Source organism: Lissotriton helveticus, chromosome 5_1 (genome assembly GCF_964261635.1).
Source record: "Lissotriton helveticus chromosome 5_1, aLisHel1.1, whole genome shotgun sequence".
Taxonomy (NCBI): Eukaryota; Metazoa; Chordata; class Amphibia; order Caudata; family Salamandridae; genus Lissotriton; species Lissotriton helveticus.
The window spans coordinates 1,734,332,047-1,734,350,627 of NC_136065.1; positions in this window are offsets into that span (position 1 = coordinate 1,734,332,047).

The following is an 18,581-nucleotide window of genomic DNA, read 5'->3' on the forward strand; positions in this document are numbered from 1 at the left end:
CTGAAGGATACAGGTGTATTAAGGTTAGCAAATGCAGTCTAGCTGCAAGAATCCTTTGTAGGGCTTGCCTCCCCACCGGCTGTGCGAGGTGTGGTTTGCGGCCATATAGTGTGTAAAGAGAACTTTGGGTCTTGTGAAAGTCTCTAGCTGTCAAAGCTTCAATATCCAGTTTTCGAGAGCATGATCTTACTTGCTTTTTTATTGATGTTTTAATAGTTATATTGGGGTCCCAGTTCTCTATAGCTAGATCCAAGAGGTCTTTGGCTGAGGTGAGGCCAGTTGACCACACGGGTTGCCCGGGTTTTAAATATTTTGTTTATAACAAACTTTATTTAGTTCTCTGGGGCCAAAGTGGTTAGTTAAAAATATTTTGCCAGACTTGCCAGTTCTTCCAAAGATTTCTGGTTAAGGTTAAATTCCAAGCAAATTAGAGTGTTCCTTGTGCATGACGGAAGACAAATAGCTTTTTGTAGGCTGCACAGTTGATCTTTTCAAGGTCTTGCACCAATTGGCCTGGGAACGCCTGTATAGCGTAGTTGAGGGAAGGTAGTAATTTTGCCCTCAAAACTCGTTGGATAGCCGTGGTTTTTGGACTTTCCAAGGTGGCATTAAGTTTACAAATGGCATAGGTAACCATTTTGCCTTTCTGCTGGAGCTTGTGTCGATGAGCCTGTGGCCGGCCTGTTTCACTAAGCCATACTCCGAGATAATTGTACGATTGTGTGCTGGATAATGTTAATGGTCCCAGACTCCATTTCATTAACTTCTTTTTCGGATAGCGGCCAAAGATCACTATCTTAGATTTTATGGGGTTTGCAACCAGCTTGTTTTTGGCATTATGCTCCGCTAGTGCTGTTAGGCCTTTTTGAAGGCCAACTTTGGTATGGTCCAAGAGGACCAGGTCATCTGCATACTGAATCAGGTGGATTCTGGTACCACCAATCCTGGGAGTCGCCAGAGTTGCTCCGTGCAATGCGTTACCCAGATCTGCTGTGTATAAGTTAAAAAGCAGCGGGGCAAGAATGCAGCCCTGCTTTAACCCGTGGTCTGTGCTAATTTTTTCTGTGGCTGTTTCGCACAAGAGTTTGACTCTTACCCATGTTTGAGTATACAGCGATCTGATGGCTTGTTATAGTTTCGGGCAGATATTCCAGCAGGCCAATTTCTTCCATAGAATGTTTCGATCTACCCCGTCAAATGCTGCTGTATAATCAATAAAGCAGGTAAAAAGCGGCTGATTGTCCCGAGCCATTGTTTGATGTACTAAATATGATAGGGCTATGATATTATCTAAGGTGGAGCCTCCCGGATGAAACCCTGTCTGATAAAAAGGAAGCAGATTCTCCTTACTTCCCAATCCACTAGTTCCATCAGGAGAGTGCTTGTATAGGCCTTGCCTTCCACGTCAGTAAGGCAATCATGCGGTAATTCTAAGGGCCCGTGCTTGACCCTTTTTTATAGATTGGATGTAGTAGAGATCCCCTCCAGGAATCTGGGACGTCCACCAAGAGCCTACACTCCGCATACAACTGTCCCAGATTCTCAGCCCAAAAGTTGATATCCTCTCTAAAGAGGGAGCCAGGCAGACCATTTGGTCCGGGGGCCCAATTGTGGCGTATTTTTTTCAAAATTATTCGTAGTGCCTTTATTTCAGCCAGTGTGGCATCGGCTGAGGGGTCCGTGGATTCAATCAATGTTTTATTTAGATGTTCCCTAAGAGATGTTATTTCAATTGGGTTTTTCTTTGAATCGTTGGTATAGAGAGTTTTTACGTGGGCTGACGAAGTACTTGCATCAAGTGAGTTCTCTCTATTGAAAGTTCCATAGATTACCTTATTTATATATTGCCAAAACTTGTGGGTCTTTCTGGGAGCAAGCAAGTCGAAAATCTTCAGCCATTTTTGCTCTGTAAGTTCACATTTTACTGGCCAGACCACTGTTGCATGAATCTTTGCCTCATCTTTTAGATCTTTTTTTGCAGTCACCGATCTGGTTGCTCGATAGGTTCTACGTTTGGAATTGAGTTCTCTTGAGCATTTCTTGATTGCTGGTTGGAATCCCAGTTTATAAGTGGAGTTGACATGGGATCTTTGATTATCGCTCCCTCGAAGTTGGTGGGCTAAATCATATGCGAGTGATCCCCATTCTCCTAATCTGCCCTTGTCATTATGGCCAGTCTGCCAGCCTTTCCATGTTAATTTCCATAGGACTAACTTATGAGTCGGAAACGGTCTCCATTTGATTCTTCTAAGGAGTCTGTATAACTCATCTCCCTTCGTGGCTCAGATACAGTGAAGAGTATATTGTGTTTTCACACTAATAAACAACTCTAAGGTAAGGGCAGCATGGTCACTTTCGAACCGGGGGTGGATTTTATAGTTTGACATGTGTTTTTGTAGGCACTCACTTAGTAGAATGTAATCGATTGTTGTCTGGTTGTTACAAGTGGGAGGTATCAATGCTGTTGGGTTATCTTTTGTTGTTAAACAGTGTGTAGTTGCCAGCTTATAGACCCGCATTAGGGCATTGAATCTTCTGGTGCTTCCATTATAATGGTTTTCAGGGATCATTTGCCCTATGTCATGAATATTAATATCGCCCGGGATAATTGAATCCATGCCTGCATACCGTACTAATAGAGTTTCAATCTCGTTTAATAGCCGGTTGAATTTGTCGTTTGAGCCCGGCCTGTGACGGTTATAATGGGCATTGATTCGAAGTATTGAAGTCGGGCTGTCTATCGTAATCAGGCCTTTCAAAATACCAGCCAAAAACATGTCTGCTGTATTCTGTATTACTGAAAAGTTTACTTCCAGTGCATGCTTGACATATGTTGAGATACCCTATGACAATCTCCCAAAAATATTGGCCTTTTTTGCAGGTTTGAAATATTCAGTGTAGTCCCCTATTGATGTTGAAGAAGTAGCCCATGTTTCCTGTGCACAGATTATATCTGCTCCTGCTAGGAGTGCGACTGCTCCTGGACTTTGCAAAACTTTATGTATCCCGGCAACGTTCCAAGACAGTATGTTGATTGTTTGATTACTCACAGTGGGTCTCTTTTGCTGGATGTGGCCGGCAGTGATCTTTATTGGTGCTGGATGGTTACCTGGCAAGTAACCAATATTAATATTACTCACAGTGGAGCTATTGTGCTGGGTGTGGCCCGTGGTGATCTTTATTGGTACCGGATGGTTGCTCGGCAAGTAGCCAATATTAATATTAGGAACTAGAATTTAAGGCTTGAGGGAGCCAAATCCAGTCTTTGCTACTCTGGTTAGCAGTGGTAAAGTGTGTAGGGTCCTAAGGCTAGAAAAATAAAATAACAGGAGGTCTAAAGGCAAAATGCTAGGGGGGAACCCCACCAAGGAGTCTAGGTCTAAGAGTGGACAAAACCACAGGGATCACCCTGGATAAAATAGTTTGTTAAGACATTAGATCCCAGACTGCAGCACACTGTTAATTGCAGCAAATGCTAAACATTCACCACCATGTTGTAGTTTGCCAATAAGCTCGAGTAGTATCCTTTAAGATGGCCTGATTTAGAAGAGGGCGGTAGCGGCTACTATCGGACAGGGTGGTAGGGTGGGGCGATTAAGAAGAAAAAAAGAAAAAAAGCACTTGCCCATCCTTTTCATCTTCCTTCTTCCTGTCTCCAGTCACGGCAGCAGGAAGCACCCAGGCTCCCGGGCTCCCCTAAGCCAATGACAATACTGCAATGCAGCATTGTGATTGGTCTAAGTGTAGGGGTTCGGTGCTCAGACGGGGACAGGAGGCCTGTACATTACAGCCTGGTGGGGAACATGCACAGTGCGCATGAACTGTTTGGCTGGGCCAATAGGGCCGGCTAAACAGTCATGCGCACTTAGTGAGTGCAAACCACTTCTCCCCTGCTCTGGCCAGCTCCACCTCGCCCTGCATGAAACAGAGCCATTGACTGCAATAGGAAAAATAAAATGATAATAACCATGCGTTATTGTAATTTTATTTTTCCTTTTGAGCAGTGGGGCGACGCTCCTCTGCCTTAGCGGAAGAGCTACTACTGGAGGAAGGTGATTTAAAATGAAACCCAAAAAATGTGCTATGTGTCACGTAGTCCACCTGCCCCCTACAAATGCCTTCTGATGTCTCTGTGCAGAGCTTTGCTGCACACAGTGTGTCTCCACATGGGTAAGGTGCCCTGAGAAGTGATAATGTAAAAGTTGACCACACTACAAACTGCCTCCTCGCCCAGTCCATCCCTTGTCTTTACTCCAATAACCTTGCTTTTAATCTTCCCACCCACCGACTGGATCACTGTCAGTCTTTGCCTCGCTTTTCTTCCCCTGCCTTCTCAACTGCAGTTAAGAACAACCATTTGTTTACGGCGTAGACTTTGCCAATGCTTGATTTCTATTGCCGAGAAATTCTGAAATATCCCCATAATATATCAAGGAAACCAGACAAAATGTACATAAACGATTTTAGTGTGTTTATTTTTTGTAATAAAAAAAAGGATTTACGATTCTCAGTATAAAAATACATTGAAGTGGTGCAATTCTCAATAGTACCATCTTTTAATGAAATAATACACATACACAGATATTACTTAATAATAACTTAAATATAATAAATACATATTTATAAAAAGAAAAGCTATTTCACAGTCAAACGGTAACGTCCTTCTTGAATAGATGAGTCCTTTCTGGTCAGACAGATACAAGCCAAGCCACTGTTACTTTAGCAGACTTTGGATGAAAAGAATCTTGAAACTTTGAGCTGGATTCTGTCTCCAATTACTTTTTAGACATTCCTGTCGGCAGCGCTACAGGTTTAAAAAACACTTCATGGCTAGTTAAAAATATAAAGGCATCTCTTGGCGGATAGTGCAAATAATGTTTCTGTAATATTCATAACATTGTGTTGCTCTTCAAAGTTCGGAATCGCGGATCCTTGACGTCAACCAGTCCACAGCATTGATGCACAGCTTCAACTGAGACCGGACGTTTTCCCAGGCACAGGAGCTGTATCCCTGAAAGAAAGTGAGGCGGGTCAGAACCCTGGAAGACCATGGTTGAAGCCCTCATCTTCGAATGCCCCAAGGTCAGGACGTTCAACACTGTCGTAGGGAGAAGCATACAACCAGGCTTCGTAGGGCTAGCCACCGCATTCATGGCACCAAACTTAGAAAGCAAGGAAGAGAGAGACCTAGTAGACATCCTACTCACCGCAGCAGTAAAAACCATATTAGCGAATTGGAAAGACACAGCAAAAGCAACATTCAAGAGCTGGATAAACTGGGTCACCTTCCTCAGAGGAGCAGACAACATCACTGGGAAACTCTCGCCTAGCCACAACGCTAAGAATGAGATGTGGACGGCCCTAGATGCACACCTGGGGTCACACAAGCCCCCGTAAACCCTTACACATGGCTAAGAACTACCACTCTCTTCCTCCCCTCTCCACCTTTCTCTCTTTCTTTCACCTCCTCCAGGGGCAAATCAGCTTATAACTATGTATACTCGGGGCGACCATGTAACCAAAAAGATGCCAAGAACTTCCCGCTGTAAATATCTCCCCCTGCATTACTACTGTACTGTATCAGAAAATCTTCTAAATAAAAATATATTTGAAATAAAAAAAATATTCTAACAGTAATGGCAATGTACGGATAGAATTCAATCTGACTACTCAAATTAGCACTATAACGCCCTTCTTGGAGCCTTACAGATACTAATCTTCATAGGCTGCTGTGATAGGTTCACAAATCAACGATCGACTTAGCTATCAAGTGTGCAGCAGGTGCAATGATGCCGAAACACAGGACCTTGAAGGGCAGGCTACACTCCAATTAGGGCTCTTTATACTACAAAGCAATGGGATGGGTGACCCAGTTTCCACCGTGTTTAGGACTTATGGGCACCCCTGCTGCATCACTAAAGCTGGCCCAGTAACAAAATATTGGGATCATATTTCAGAACTGTTGAAATCAGGTTACGACTGCCACTACAACTGATTAAAAATTGGGCAGGAAAAGAGTTTGGTGGACAAGCTACTCTGTACGGAGTAACAGCTCTGTTAAACCCTAAATCGGGCCCTCTATGTCTACCTGTAATGCATACTGTTGGTGGTGCACGGATTACAAGCATCGAGATCTCACACCCATTTAGTCTGCGGGCAAAGGAGATTTGGTGTAGTGCTCATGAATATATTACGTTGCAACCCATGCGTTTACAATGCATGCCTTTACAACGCGGTCCGTACAACGGTCGCGTTGTTACCACACATACCATTAACCCCTTCCCTGCTGCCGTCGGCCGTCGCACAAGCTACCTCCCTGGTGCTCGCACATCCAATGGCCGATGCGGCCCCGCCCACCCTTTAGAACGCCCGCACCGCATCGAAAAAACCACCGCGGTTAAGGTGTTAAAATGCAAGTAATTACAATGACTTGCTGTAGGGGGTGCTGGAGTTTGGAATAGTAAAATGTATTATTCCAACTCCAGTCTGTTCAACAGTAGGGAAAGTGTTGAGGTGCAAATCCAAAACCTACAGCCCTACAACAAGTCGTTGTAATGATTTGCGTTTTAATGATATGGGCGGTAACAACGCAGTCATTGTAATGACCACATTGTAATGGTACCGTGTTGTACCAACAGCACTGTAAACGCAGTTTCCCATTGCTCATATGTCAAGCACAGACCACTCCCTCCACTTATAGAACCACCGTTCTCTTCACGAGCACTCCAGCAAAATCTGGAACACCATCACCTCCCTCACACCGGACATCATCTTCCTCACCGAAATGTGGCTCAACCCAGAATCAGCGCCTGACATCACCACCGACACACCACATGGATACAAGATAATTCACCAAGAACACACTAACAAACAGGGTGGTGAAATAGCCATCATCACAAAGAGTCGATCAACTGCTCAGTCACCACCAACACCCACAACCCCATCATGGTACACATTAATTTCCAGATCAACACCAAAGGCAAAACCACGGTCAGAGGCACTCTTGCTTATGGACCCCAAGGCCTGCCTTCAGCGAGGCGATTGCAAAATTCATCTCCACACTGCCCATCAACTTCAAAGAATTCTTCCTCCTCAGGGAATTCAACTTCCACCAGGAAGACCCCAACAACACCAACACAACCATCCTAGTTAAAAGCATTGAAATCCAGGGACTCTGCCAACTGGTTACCGATCCCACACACATCGTTGGACACAGTGTCGACCCTGTTTTCTCAGCTAGCGACAGCGTCCAATACACCACCAAAATCACTTGATCCAACCCCTCCATTGTCCACTTCCACATCAAAACTACTACCTCCATACCCTCCGGCCCCCAACATCCCCTACAGGAGCTGGAGAAAAATAACAAAAGACCTCTGGTCCAACTCCCTCAAGTCCTCCCCCCACACACTGCTACTGACTACGAAGCAGCAGTCGGAAACTCATGGGTCAGCACAGCGCTAACAAAGTCACCCACCTCAAAACCACCAAAGTCAGCAGATTTTCTAAACTAACCCTGGGCGGTGGACTTCGCTCCGTTCGCGGAGTTTCTGAGTTTTCTGCACTCCCCACTCCACTGAGCTCGCGGAGTGCAGAAAACTCCACTTCGCGATGTGCAGCTGAGTTTTTTCCCGCTCACGGTCGCGACCGCTAAGTTCGCAAGCTGCCACTCTGGTAGAATTTTGTCCCGAGCGGAAAACCAGCACAAACTGCAGTTCGCACTGTACTCTGCCACTCGTGGAACGTTGCAGAGTTCTTTTGTAACTTTCGCTACGCAGAACTCCGCGAACTACTCCAGGCCTACTCCAAACATCACAGATGGTTCACACCAGAAATCAAATGCCACAAGCATTACTGTAAGCTAATTGAGAGGATCTGCCACACCAGCAAAACAAATAACGACAGTGACAATTTCAAACTGGCCCTCGGAAGGTACTTGCAGGCAAGAAGCCACTAAAAACTATAAAAACAAAATGCTATGTCCCTTCTCCTGGACATCAACTGAGCAAACAGCAAGGAACTATTCTGCATCATCAAGGAATTCTCCGACCCCACAGCCACCCAGAACAGCATCACCCCCTTGCAGGAGCTCTGCAACACCCAGGCAGACTTCTTCTACACCAAAATCGCCACCATCTACGATGCAATGGGGAGAACTGTGCTGGGATGAGAAGCATTGTGCTCCCACCCCCCTTGTGTTTGAAAGGCTCCACTGAGCCAATGAGCTGACAAGCTCTCCTGGGATGCACCTGTGTGCCTGTGGAATGGTACTGTGACTTGTGAAGACTTGAGCACCATTTTAGCATCCCCTGATGACTTTTCTCTCTTCTACATTACATTTGCTCTCTACTGATGAAGGGCTAAACCCAGAAGCACGTGTCTAGAGATAACAGCACTACCTGTAGCAACTTTGGTAAAGAATTACAGCAACTTTGAAAGTAAGCGTACTGCATTTACCAGGTTGCAATAGGATAACTGTGCTGGGATGAGGAGCATTGTGCTCCCACCCCCTTATCTACAAGAACTTTGACCATGTTAACTGAACTTAGCAGACTCTTCAACAACCATGACCTTCTCAAAATCTTACTAAACACATGGGAGCCTCTCCCCATGAACACTACTGCTGCCTTCATGGGTCCCATCCACTCTGGAGGCCCCAAAGACCTCTGCCCCTACCACATGTTCAATCTAGGAAAAAGCCCCATCAGCAAGCAGCTCGTCACAATCATCTATGCATCCATTGCATCTGCCTCCTTCCCTGAAAACTGGAAACATGTAGAAATCAACGGCTCTTCGAAAAACCCACAGCAGACCCCCAAAGGCCTCAAAAAAATGATGGGCCCATCTACCTACTGTAATTCCCAGCCAGGGTACTAGAGAAAGTAATAAACCTCCAATTAACTGCCCACCTGGAGACAAACAACCTACTAGACCCCTCTCAATCTTGGTTCCACTCAAAACAAAGCACTGACACCAGCCTGATCTCAGCCACAGATGACATCAGACAGAGGAGTGACCGCTGTCTCTCAATCTCTCCCCAGCATTCGACACTGTATCACCACACCCTCCAGCAAGGTCTTCACCAATTTGGGAATCAAAGGAAAGCACTTGATTGGTTCTCTTAATTTCTCTCTGGTCGAGCTAAAAAGTGTCCACATTCCACCCTTCCCCTTAAAACCTAAAAACATCATCTGCAGCATCACACAAGGATGTTCTCTATAAGCCATACTCTCATCAACGCTTATATGGCCTGAGGAAAAGTGTTTTTCTGATCGGCATCATTTTTACCAGGACTCCATTGCTTTTTCATTGCCATCTCGTGTCAAACACTTCCACACACTCCACCTGGTCGGTTTTGCTGATGCCTGAGGAAAATTCTAACTGACACGACAAAAAACATCTTGCAGCCCGCATTTCTTCCCAGGAACTGTCACACGCCCAACCCCCCTGTTCTCTGCAGTTCACCAGAAAGCCACAAGACACTCACCCTGAGTAAATGATTTATTCTCCATCTCCTGCTTCAGCCTGGTAAACATCTTTGACACCATGATCAGGTTATCTGGACAATGGTCTGACTGCTGGACTTTCATCAGGATGATTAAAGAATTACTTGAAAGACCGGGCTTTGATCAAGGCAATTGAACAATGACCTGAAAAAACTGAGCCTTGATCAAAGCTAAGTGAACAATGATCTGTGTACCTTGCCTTGACCAGGTCACTAACTACAAACATCATCTGGATTTGGTTATCAACTGTAAACAATGCCCTAATTAACAAATGGTCTGACAGCCAAAAGACTGGGATGAAAACTGTATAAAAGGCTTGTAAGCTACAGAGTAAAGAAGCAGCCTCCTCTGTCTTGTCTCTGACTAGCTTGGGACTCTGTTCCATATCCCGGGCTATTGAAATAAATCTGGGTTCCTCCTGCAGACGAAGGCTCCTGTGTCTCCTTTTACTAAGTATGGAAGGTATGGAAGATTTGGGCGGTTCCCCCGCTGCCGAGACCCAGTAAGTGGGTTATCCAGGTTCTTCAAATGGTGCCTGAACAGGGACTCCATGAGTATGGAGGTCAGGCCCGGTGGATGTGAGGAGGTGCGCGGAGAGACTCCGACGGAGGCGCCCTACCCGAGGGATTCTTGTATTCCGGTAGACCGAACGACTCGCCCGCTGTTCCTCCCCACCCGGTCTGGGCCACTTGACCGCCTTCTCGCTGGAGTATGGAGGTCAGGCCCGGTGGATGTGAGGAGGTGCGCGGAGAGACTCCGACGGAGGCGCCCTACCCGAGGGATTCTTGTATTCCGGTAGACCGAACGACTCGCCCGCTGTTCCTCCCCACCCGGTCTGGGCCACTTGACCGCCTTCTCGCTGGAGTCCCCTAGCAAATAATTTCTGGAGCAGGACACAGCCCTATGTCTGCAGAAGAGAACTACTCCTGTAAGGTAAGGGTGGACTGATCATCCACCAAGTCTGTATGATTCTGTTATTGACTTTCGCAAAAGCCAAGTTGTTATTGACTTTTGCCAGAGCCAAGCAAGCGAGGTGAATTTTTAAAAACCCGCTGCTGTCTGTTCTGTAGGATTCTGCTGTTATTGACTTTTGCAAAAGCCAAGCAAGCGAGGTGAGTTTTAGAAACCCGCTGGTGTCTGTTATCTGTTTTAAAGCATGCCAGTCAGTAGTAAGTTCAAGAGATTATGTTGTTGTATGTGTACGCAGGACTCCCAGCTGGAGGCAGCCTGTCCGCTTTCTCCAGAAGGGATCCCTGGCCATACGATGTATGTTAAACATGGCCCTTCTGCCATAATGTTTTCCTCATTCTGGGTAAAATACACCAAGAAAAGTAACGTGGAATTACAGTGGTCACTTTATGGCTCCTTTGATTCCCAAATTCTTGCCAACTTAGAGGAACAATTAATTAAAAGAAAAACGCGCCCGTCTATGTTTGAATCTGTCCGAATTTGGAGGAAAGAGATAGAGCAGAGAGCTAGAAAACAGAAGGCTCAAGGCTCAAGAAAGAAAACAGGAACGTATGTCAATGGCCGACCACGCCAGAGAAAAATTACAAAATCAAATGACAAAATCTGTAGAAATAGCCGATAGGAAGCATGGGGCCCGGGTACAAACATGTTATCCAGCCTGTGAGGAGAAAGGAAAGGGCCATATGGAAGGGGGAGAAGAAAGTGATTCCTTGCTTGATACCATGCTAGAAAGCCCTCCTGCATATGCCCCAATGTATCCTGCACTGACACCTCACACCCCGCATGTCCCCCTACCACCGCCCACTCCTGCCCTCACTGCCCCTCCTACTGTGCTCCCTGTCAAATCAACCCCCCCCCGACTTTTCCTATGACACCGACCATGCCCGTTAACACTGTCCTGGCTGAGGGAATGACAACAAGTCTCCATCCGCCCAACCCCAGCGGCTTTACCCCTACCCGCCCTTTTGTTACTTCCCCGTGGTTTACAGTTAAGCAGTGGCGGACGGTGACATTTGAAAGTGGTGGGCGTAAAACGTTTGTCATACTCCAGGAGGTGCAAGAAGGATCTGATCTCTGACCCCAACGCAGGCCCAGGAGAGCTGGACCCGGGTCAGATGCCCAGGACAGCCGCGCTGTCGGCGCTGACATTCAGTGAAAGGCTGCGCCTGCAATATCTCAGCAGGATGGCTATATGTGCGTGCACCGTGCAGATATCGTCGGGGTGAAAATGAGGGGGGGGGGAGGTGCCGCCTCCCTCCGAGGCCTAGCTAGCAGCTAACCGTCTTCAGTGTGCATAAAATCTGTCAAGTACCAGCTAGCCAGTTCATCATCAATCTATCACTGATTGCCTGGGCCATGCACACCACACACCACACGCCAACACGCACTTCTTGTACACAGTCACTGTGACAGACAGTGACTGTAATAAAAAAAAATTATGTTTTATGATGAATAATAGCGGTGCAACTTACGATCCAATACCCGACCCCAACGCAGGCCCAGGAGTCAGGAGGAGAGCCGGACCCGTGTCAGATGCCCAGGAGGATGGCCGCACTGTCGGCGCTGACTATCCCATTACGTAATTTACATTCAGTGAAAAGTGCCAGCCAGTTCATCATCAATCTATCACCGATTGCCTGGGCCACGCACACCACACGCCAACACGCACTTCTTGTACACAGTCACTGACAGACAGTGACTGTATTAAAAAAAATTACGTTCTATTCTCCATGACTATGGAAGTGCCTTCCCAGTGTGTTCGTGTGGTTTGAGAGAATGCCATTTATTGCAGTAATACCCTTTACCAGTGTTTGGTACTCTTTTGTAACATGCACACGTCACTGTTCTCTTGTAACACACTGTTTGCTACCTCTTATATTTTGATTGCTTTCGATACTTGCACAAGTGCCACCACTGCCTACGTAACTTTTGTTCTTGTGTTTGAGTGTCCTCCATTGACTGCAGTATTATACTTCTACTTGTACTTTGTACGCTTTTTGTAACCTGCACACGTCACTTTTTCCTCCTGCACCGTTTGCTACCTCTTGTATTTTGTTTGCTCACGATTGTCACTTTCGCCTCATGTAATGTAACTTTTGCTTTTGTAATTTGTTCACTTGTAATGTTCTCACTTCTCATGTTTCAGTTATGTTCCTATTGTGAAGCGCTCTGACACCCTCGGGTAAAGTCCGCACTATATTTAAAAATGCATAAATAATAAATAAATAACCCCAACGCAGGCCCATGAGTCAGGAGGAGAGCCGGACCCGGGTCAGATGCCCCAGGACGGCCGCGCTGTCGGCGCCTCAGATATCGGGGTGAAATTGAAAATGAGGGGGGGGGAGGGAGGTGCCGGGGCTAAGGGGCGCCTCCTCCGAGGCCTAGCTAACTGGCTGGCTGTGGCTTCAGTGCGCGTAAAATAAAATCTATCTGTGTCCAGCCAGTTCATCAATCTAGTATCATCATGATCACTGACTGCCTGGGCCACCGCCACGCACACCGCACACTACACACACTTATTGTACACAGTCACTGACTGGTCAATACTATTACAAAAAACTTACGTTACGGTTATATGAGGAATTGTGTCGACTGGACACTGGACAAGATGAAGAAGTCAGATAAGACACTACTGACTGACTGCAGCAGGCAGGCACGCCGCACGACTTACGACAAGCAGTGGTCACGACACGAGTCACGAGGTCACCACCAGTGTCTGTATACACACTCTCCTCGTGACTCTGCCTCGTCGTGTCGTTGTGGTACGCCAGGCGCAGTGACGTCACGTGCAAAGCCACATGTGATTGGCCATACTTAGCACAGTCACCACCCACGCACGGCACCAGTGCTGAACTCTGCGCGGTGTATTACTCAGCCAATCCTGGCGCAGCTTAACAGCGCCACTGCGACAGGATTGGATAAAGAGCAGGGTTAATACTGCCCAAAAGAGACCCGGGGACCCGGGTCCCTGCCTGTCTGCGAGCTAGAGGGGAGGGGGAGGAGGGAAGGGACTACTACGTGTGCGCATGCGTGGGCCAGTCGTAAAAAACGACTAGTCCAAAATGCGCACACACTGTGCTGCCTGCTGCGCTATTTCTGCTCAGCTGGCGCTGTCACTCACACCCGCAGCCCCGCCCCCATACCCTTCCGCGATGTCCGATTCTGTCGGGCTTGTCCCGGTACAGCTAGCTCTCATTGATGCAGACTGTGAGTGCGCTTCTTAGGATAATTTATTTTTGAATCATCTTATTCATCACATACTTCTAATTGAATGCATGACATGACGACAGTGGCTAGTGGGGCAATGCCCCAACGCCCCCAATGGACCCACCACCACTGCAGTTAAGCAAGATTTATATAAATTGTTGAATTCCCGCCAACTGGCCTCCTTGCGCTCTGCAGGCAGCTTATCGTCCCTTCAAGAAAAAGACCTACAGAGGCAACAGTGTGAATGTTGGATAAATAACAGGAATATTTATACCTTTAAAGAAATATAGTCCACCTTTTCTCAATGGACGATTATGGAACAGACCACCTGGGCTGAATACATGTGTACTTTGGTCTTGCAAAAATTTGAGAATGCGCTTATGCAGATACCCACCGGATTGATGGACCTTAGGTCACAAATAAAAAGAGGCGATGTTCAGGGAGAGAGGAAGTTTGGCGCTATATCTGTTTGAATGGCTTACCGTGATATGACCGCTTTTTCCAACACCCCTCTAGAAACAGCTATGCCAATGAGAGAGGCGGCCCCTGTCTTTGTTAACGCACTTACCGATGCCCAAAATAATGGCCGAGGGGCTGTTGAAGCACACTGGCGCAGGCTTTGGGTTCATGTTCCTTGGAAAAGCTCAGAAGTAATGCAGTTAAAAGGACAGTTACCAGATCCCCGGAAGAATCCGGCTGCCTTTTACAGAGAATTAGGTCAGATTATATCTGCAGGTAGTCTCGTTCTTGAGGATATAGTTTTACTTTTTGGTACGGTTGTCCCCACTGAAATTTGGGACAAGATTCGGCATACTGACCATGAAATGGCATTGGGAGGTAAATGGGCTGACCTAGAGGCTATAGAAGAAACAAGGGTAGGAGGGATTAAACCAGAAGCTGCCATCCTGACTTTGCCCGGTAAAATAATGACGTTTATGAAAACACTTTTGCCGGAAACTGTCATTAACTGGGATAAAATAAATGCTTGTAGGCAGCGAAAAGATGAGAATGTGGCTGACTTCTTTACCCGTTTTGAGACGGAATACAAGGGACATAGTGGTTTGGATCCCCGGACCCCAGGTTCTGGCTGAGTGTTTGTCGATAAGTTTGTCAGCAACTTACTTTCTGAGATCTCCGCCAGGCTTAAGAAAGTTGAAAGTACGTGGTCTGCCCAAACTATGACTGGTATCTTGGCTATGGCACAATATCACGAGAATAGGGAGAATGAAGATAAAGACAGGGAAAGTAAGAAGGTTAGAGATCTTAAGACTAAGGCACTTCTGCAGCAGGCTTACCCTCCCAGAGGTCCCGTTGCCTGTGGGAATTTTAGACCTCAACTCCAACCCCTTACGAGGGCTCACCAGCCTACCCCCTCAAGCCCTCAAGGTACGGGAGCCCACAAAACATATCACTGTGCTTATTGTAAGGGGTACAGCCATTGGATAGATGAGTGTCCCGTGTTAGCTGAAAACATAAGAACAGGGAAGACTCGGCCTTGCGCTCCTAGAGAAGCGAGGCCGACTAGGGACCATGGCCCGCCCCATCCACAGGATGAAGAACGTAGGCCCAGGGATGACGCTCCCGTCCGGCCACGCCCGGCCAATAGGTTTGATGGGTACGAAGCAACACGCACTTATTACAATGATGTCTATGACAAAGATGATGAGACAGGATCCTTCCAAGCATAGGACAGCCAGGAAAGGGGTATTACCAGAGTGCAAATTCCAGTGGATCAAAGGGGCCCGTTTGTTCAAATGTTAGTTGTGGGGAACGATAAGAATTTTCTTTTGGATACTGGGGCCACCAGGTCTTCTATTGCACGTCTGTCAGTCCCGGAGGCACCCCTTTCTGGCAATATGAATGTCTCTGTGGGTTTTGCAGGAACACCCTTGACCAGTCCTGTCTCTGAACCCCTCCCTCTCGATATTGGCCCTGCACATGTTGACGCTCCCTTGGCCCTTACTACAGGTTGCAGTGAAAACTTGTTAGGCATGGATTTACTTAAAGCTCTGTATGCAACCATATCATGTAGTCCCCAAGGTGTATCCCTAACAATCTCTCCGACCACAGCTTCCTACATGTATCTATCCGGTCCCCTCCCACCAGAGTTGCAGTCTTTACCTTCCTCCCTCTGGGCATCATCAGACACTGATGTAGGTGTACTTCTCCCCCACCTCCGGCAGTGTCGACTACCAGCGGAAGGAGAAATGGCCCTGTTGAAAATATATCTGAATTGATGGACAAGGGCGTAGTGGAGGAAACATGTGACAATATCTGTAACAGTCCCATTATTCCTGTTCTTAAAAAGACCAATGGAAATGCTCTCTCCCCTAAAATATAGCGATTTGTGATCGACCTGAGAACCCTTAACAGAATAACAATCTCCCAATATCCTGTTGTCCACGACATTACAGCCCTCTTAACAATGGTCCCCTCTGACGCCACGCACTTCTCTGTCATAGACCTGAAGAATGCTTTTTTAAGCATTCCTATACATCCTGCCAGCAGACAATTTTTTGGTTTCTCCCTTGGTGGCCGGAGCTTTAGATTCTGCCGCGCCCCTCAAGGTTTCACCGAGAGCCCCAGTATCTATAGTCAAGCCCTAAATAGTCAACTAGATTCCTTGGAACTTCCTGATAATTCCACACTATTATAATATGTAGATGACCTCCTCATTGCTGCCAATTCTGCCCCAACATGTAGAGAAGCTACTCTCTGTTACGCCACTTTGCCCTCCATAACCACAAAGTCTTTTTAAAAAAGCTTCAGTTTTGTCAAGAGAAGGTGACCTACTTAGGTCATCTCATCTCGAAGGAGGAAAGGCAGCTCACCTCTGATTGTGTAGCCATTATCAATGCTATGACGGCCCCACGAACACAAAAGCAGGTGCGAGCCTTCATAGCCCTAACCTCATACTGTAGACAGTGGATTTTCAATTTTTCATTTATGGTCAAACCTCTTCTTGCCCTCACCACTAAAGACATATCAGACAGTTCCTTTCCATGGGCTACAGAGCATGCACAGGCCTTCCAAGATTTGAAGAGGGCCCTGTGTACTGCTCCAGTACTCTGTACCCCTGACTAAAGCAAACACTTTTTTCTTTTTGTACATGAGACAGATGGCTGTGCATGCACGGTCCTGACCCAGATGTTTGGAGGTCACCAACGGCCATGTGCCTATTTTTCAGCCACCTTAGATCCTGTTGCAAGGGATCTCCCAGGATGCCTACGGGCGACAGCTGCGGCTGCCCTCATGGTCTGTCAGAGTGAGGGAATTGTCATGAACTCCCCCCTGACTCTGATGGTCCCCCATTCTGTAGATACCCTCCTTAATAACACCAAGACACAGTACCTCACTAGCTCACGACTTACAGGATATGAACTGACACTATTTGCCAGACACATTAACATCAAAAGATGCGCTGCACTAAACCCCGCAAGATTACTCCCACTGGATACTCAGGATGCCCGCTTAGACCCACATGACTGCAAATTGAGGACAGAGGAGGAGACAAAGGGACGGGTTGACTTACAGGATACCCAGATAGCAGAACCAGAAGATACACTGTATGTGGACGGATAATGTCTCACAGGGCCAGATGGTAACACCTCAGCCGCCTACGCCCTCACGACATTGGGGCAAGTAGTAGAAAAAGCTCAGATTCCGCAGTGCTCTGCTCAGGCAGCAGAACTAGTGGTCCTCACTAGAGCCTGTGAGTTAAGCAAGGTAATAACAGTAAATATCTATACTGACAGTCATTATGCCTTTGGGGTGGCCCACAACTTCGGGAGGTTGTTGAAAGAAAGGAATTTCCTTTCTTCCCTTGGGACCAAGATTCAACATGGCCCCCTAATTCACCGACTGTTAGACTCCCTGACATTCCCCAGAAAGGTGGCCATTATAAAAAGTAATGCCCATAAGAAAGTGACAGATGATGTTGGGAAGGGCAATGCTTTGGCTGACGAGACGGCCAGACAAACAGCTCTTAGAAAAAGGGAAGGAATGTATGTAGAAGGTCCCGCTAGGTGGGTGGCAGACGAGGGCATGGTTGAAAACACAGTATAGAGTGTGCTTGATATTCAGTCCCATACTACTCCTGAGGAACTAAGGGTGTGGAAGGATCAATTAGCAAAGGAGGGAATTGATGGTTGCTGGGTCGTACGACTATGGACAGACAATGGATGTTACCTGACAGTCATGTGCTAGCAGTAGTTACGATGGCCCATGGTCCTGCCCACATTAATGTCCTAGTGATGGTCTGTACATTCAGCCGATGGGTGGAAGCCTACCCCGTCAAAGACTGCACTGCTATCACTACCACAAAAGTGCTACTAAAAGAGTACCTCCCAAGATTCAGTTTGCCCCGCTTGGTCTGGAGTGACAACGAGACACACTTTATAGCTCAAGTTATGGAATATGTCTGTACAGCATTGGGTATAAAACAAAAATTTCATGTAGTTAACCAGCCCCAGTCAGCAGGTCTAGTGGAGGTATACAATGGCATCCTAAAAACCAAAACCAAAATGTCCAAAATAGTAGCCGATGTTTACTAATGTGAGGCTAGAGGGACTCTAGTCTCATCCCTTGATTGGCACACACATTGTTTGTGTTTCCTTGGTTGAAGAAAACTACTTCCATTCAATAATCGTTATAATTCATTTCATTTATTTTGTAGTTTGGTGGTAATATTTTTTATAGAATCAATTCAACATTTTTCGTAATCATTGTCAACATGAAAATCAGGCACTGTCTTTTTAACGTGTCCAATGCATTTCGAGCATTAATGGCATGCTCTTCATCAGGGAATTGACACTAGGAATAATGATATGGACAAACATTAATATGGACAAACATTACTGTAAATAATAATTATTGTGACATGACAGTTCAAAACAACTT